The following is a 4626-nucleotide window of genomic DNA, read 5'->3' on the forward strand; positions in this document are numbered from 1 at the left end:
GAAGCTGAATAAGTCTTGACGGGGACAGCTTGTTTTGACAAGGAAAGTGAAAAGGACTGAGGGAAAGTAAAATGGAAAATACATGGAAAGGAACATGGAAGAACCTCAAAGAACATTGCATTTTCAAGATCATGTAACATCATGTCACATCAAAATGCATCTTATATTCCTGCCCTTACAGAAAAACCACATGATTTCAACTTACATTTTATGTGAGCACAAATTACATTTTGGAACACAACGTGATCACATTTTCACATGTGTAGTTTAATGTAATCACATGTTGCTTGACATGTTATCACATTATCTTCACATAAGATTACATTAAAACATGTTTTTGGTACACTTCCCGTGTTCATGTGAAATTCATGTGTTTTTTGCGTAAACGCCCTGCAGTTCCACACTCAAGGATCTTAATAATGCTTTAAATGCACATGTATGATTGTGCATGTGTAATGGGTTGAAAACAAAGTCACTAAAAACAGACACACATTTATTATTTATCCCCCCTAATTGTTTATGTATTTGTCTTAATGAATCTTAATGGGATTTTCTACATACTTTAGCGTTAGCAGTCCATCAGGCCAATAGATGGCGGTGTTGCACTGTTGTAGCAGGAGAAACATTAAGTTCTGGTCAAGTGCTCACCATTCTGCAGAATAAGGACCAGAACTTTACAGAGGTAAACTGTGTCAGTTCTTTTACTATTACAGGTATGTAACAGCACTTCAAACGTTCAAATATATACACAATATGTAATAACATGCTATTTAACAAACTTGTCCAGATATTATCACGTTGGGAAAGGTTTTGTTTTGGCTTTGTGTCGAACTGAGTGAGAAGAACGTGATTTACATTGAGTGAGAGTATATGTTAGCTTGATGCTAGCTTGATGCTAGCTGAGGTAAAAAAAACATTTACGATTCACAAAGACTATGTTTACTGAGTAGCTGACTTGTACTGAATTTTGTCTAGGAGATTTTTTATCAAGAACCCATTTGTTAGGGATTTCTGAGTTGGTTTTACATGTTATTGGTTGTTTTGTGTAAAATTGTGCTCACTAGCTGGTAAACTAGCCGAGCACGCTCAGTCTGGTGGACTTTTAGTGCAGACGATTTTCTGGAGGTGTCACTATCTTAAAGCTGAATGTATTGTTGTCACTTTTCTGTAGAGGTAGCGGTATATATAGAAACATTCAGTTATTTATGGTTTCATATATAGGTGTTTCTATTGTATGAATGTGAAATACATTGTGGTTTTCATGTGAAACCGAACACTAAGACAGGGTTATTTGTGGAACATTTTTTAATTCTGCTTTAGGTAAAGTGCATTTATGTTGTTTAATTTAAAGTGTGCACTTGTTTGATGTGAATATTTTCAAAGTACTAACAAGAAAATAGACAATTGAACAAGAGAAAAAAAATATTCTTCAAAATAAAGAAAGCGGCAGAACTTTGCAGACTTAAACTTGTGTCCGTTCTTTTTACTATTGCAGGCCACCTCAGCTACACATGTACTCTGTCTGCACATGCATCCACGCATGCACATACACACGGACAAACACACATTAATGTTCTCTCTCTTGTGTTTGTCAGCAGTTCATCGTGGCCCTGTAGTTCGCCTCCTTCACCAAAGCTCTGTCAGGGACCTACATGAAGAGTGCCATCACTCAGAGAGACACTTTGACCTGTCCTGCTCTCTCATCGGACTCATAGACGGCAGCTTTGAGATGGGTTTCAACAATAACATTGAGTTGCTTGAGAATTCATGTAGTAAAAACCAGATACAGACTACAGTATGATCCATTTTTTTTGTGGTTCAATCAGTGTCTGCTCTCAATACTGTCCAGTTTTATAGTTGTTCCTATTAATTGATTGACTGGCGTTTGTCCATTACTCTACTGTCAAACCCCTAACATTGTTGTATTTGATGCTATGTTGTTGCAGCCTAGTATCCAAACTGATATGTCATTTTTAGTTAAAAAAATAACAGTGTTTATAATTTGCTATTCCTGACTCCTGCAGTGTTGTGGTTTCTTGCAGGTAACCTGCTTTTCCTGGCTGTGGTCAGCCATTTTGGGGCGAAGCTGCACCGGCCCAGGATCATTGCTAAGGGCTGTTTCCTCATGGCTGTAGGATCCTCCCTCACAGGCCTGCCGCACTTCTTCATGGGAGGGTAAAAACAACTGAAATACTGGTTAAACTTGTACTTGTGGAGATACTCCAATGCGGAGGATAGTTTCACTTTAGAAATAAAGAAATGTATCCAGTTGTTGATTAATCTCAGTTAACTTAGAACTAAAGTCTTGCGTAATTGGTCAGCTGCTTGATTATGTTTTGGGGCCATACATGTTAAGAGAAGGGATTAACTTGTTATGGCTGCAATCCCGTTAATGGGATTAGTGTCATCAACAACCGCTGTATAGCATAGCGCTACATTCAATAAACATTACTAAAACATATTTATATTCATGAAATCACAAGTGCAATATAGGAAAACACAGTTTAGGCTTTTGTTAATCCACCTGTCATGTCAGATTTTGAAAGGATGCTTTACAGCGAAAGCAATCCAAGTGTTTGTGTAAGTTTATCGATCGCTCGACAAAACATTAAGTACACTTAGCATCAAGTAGCTCGGTCACGAAAATCAGAATGCAATTAAATTAATCGTTTACCTTTGATCTTCGGATGTTTTCACTCACCAGACTCCCAGTTACACAACAAATGTTCCTTTTGTTCCATAACATTATTTTTAAATCCAAAATACCTCCGTTTGCTTGGCGCATTATGTTCAGAAATCCACAGGAAAGAGCGGTCACCACAACGCAGACAAATTCCAAATAGTTTCCATAATGTCCACAGAAACATGTCAAACGTTTTTTATAATCAATCCTCAGGTTGTTTTTAAAATATATAATCGATAATATATCAACCGCAAATGTCTTTCACAGTAGGAGAGGGAAAAGCAATAGCTGTCCAAACTCTGTTGCGCTAGCAAAACTCATGTGACCACTTTACGCGATTTTATCTGTCTGGCTCAAATTTCAAAATAAAAGCCTGAAACTATGTCTGAAGACTGTTGACACCTTGAGGAAGCGATAGGAAAGGGAATCTGGTTGATATCCCTTTAAATGGAGCAAGGGGAGCCTATGGAACATGGAGTTTTTAAAATAGAAGCCACTTCCTGTTTTGATTTTCCTCAGGGTTTCGCCTGCAATATCAGTTCTGTTATACTCACAGACAATATTTGGACAGTTTTGGAAACTTTAGAGTGTTTTCTATCCAATACTAATAATAATATGCATATATTAGGAACTGAGACTGAGGAGCTGGCCATTTACAATGGTCACCTTTTAATCCAAGCTACTCAATACGGCCCCTGCGGCCATAAAAAGTTTGGTCAACAAAGGCAAGGTATTGGAGTGGCCATCACAAAGCCCTGACCTCAATCGTATAGAAAATGTGTGGGCAGAACTGAAAAAGCGTGTGCGAGCAAGAAGGCCTACAAACCTGTCTCAGTTACACCAGCTCTGTCAGGAGGAATGGGCCAAAATTCACACAACTTATTGTGGGAAGCTTTTGGAAGGCTACCCATAACGTTTGACCCAAGTTAAACAATTTAAAGGCAATGCTACCAAATACTAATTGAGTGTATGTAAACTTCTGACTCACTTGGAATGTGATGAAAGAAATACAAGCTGAAATAAATCAATCTCTCTACTATTATTCTGACATTTCACATTCTTAAAATAAAGTGGTGATCCTAACTGACCTAAAACAGGGGATTTTTACTAGGATTCAATTTCAGGAATTGTGAAAAACTGAGTTTAAATGTATTTGGCTAAGGTGTATGTAAACTTCCGACTTCAACTGTATACAGTGTATATATATATAAACTCAGCAAAAAAAGAAATGTCCTCTCACTGTCAATTGCTTTTATTTTCAGCAAACTTAACATGTGTAAATATTTGTATGAACATAACAAGATTCAACAACTGAGACATAAACTGAACCAGTTCCACAGAAATTTGACTAACAGAAATGGAATAATCAAAATCAATGGTCAAAATCAAAAGTAACAGTCAGTATCTGGTGTGGCCATCAACTGCATTAAGTCCTCCTCATGGACTGCACCAGATTTGCCAGTTCTTGCTGTACCATGTTACCCCACTCTTCCACCTAGGTACCTGCAAGTTCCCAGACATTTCTGGGGGGAATGGCCCTAGCTCTCACCCTCCGATCCAACAGGTCCCAGATGTGTTCAATGGGATTGAGATCCGGGCTCTTCGCTGACCATGGCAGAACACTGATATTCCTGTCTTGCAGGAAATCATGCACAGAACGAGCAGTATGGCTGGTGGCATTGTCATGCTGGAGGGTCATGTCAGGATGAGCCTGCAGGAAGTGAACCACATGAGGGAGGAGGATGTCTTCCCTGTAATACACAGCGTTGAGACTGTCTGCAATGACAACAAGCTTAGTCCGATGATGCTGTGACACACTGCGTCCAAATCGATATCGCTCCAGAGTACAGGCCTCGGTGTAACGCTCATTCCTTCAACGATAAACGTAAATCTGACCATCACCCTTGGTGAGACGAAACCGCGACTCGTCAGTGAAGAGCACC

At 38.9% G+C, this 4626-nt stretch overlaps 1 long non-coding RNA gene across 2 annotated transcripts; it reads left to right on the plus strand.

The window, feature by feature from the left end:
- Nucleotides 1-619: 619 nt before the first annotated feature.
- LOC109886950 (uncharacterized) lies at nucleotides 620-2367 on the plus strand. 2 transcript variants are annotated; one of them, XR_004207760.1, is made up of 3 exons: nucleotides 620-713; nucleotides 1596-1795; nucleotides 2043-2367. It is a non-coding gene; the product is annotated as an uncharacterized LOC109886950 (long non-coding RNA). The 2 variants fall into 2 exon arrangements; XR_004207759.1 differs by lacking the exon at nucleotides 2043-2367 and having other exon boundaries at nucleotides 1596-1802.
- Nucleotides 2368-4626: the final 2259 nt, after the last annotated feature.

This window comes from Oncorhynchus kisutch, unplaced genomic scaffold, assembly GCF_002021735.2.
Source record: "Oncorhynchus kisutch isolate 150728-3 unplaced genomic scaffold, Okis_V2 scaffold853, whole genome shotgun sequence".
NCBI classification, from domain to species: Eukaryota; Metazoa; Chordata; class Actinopteri; order Salmoniformes; family Salmonidae; genus Oncorhynchus; species Oncorhynchus kisutch.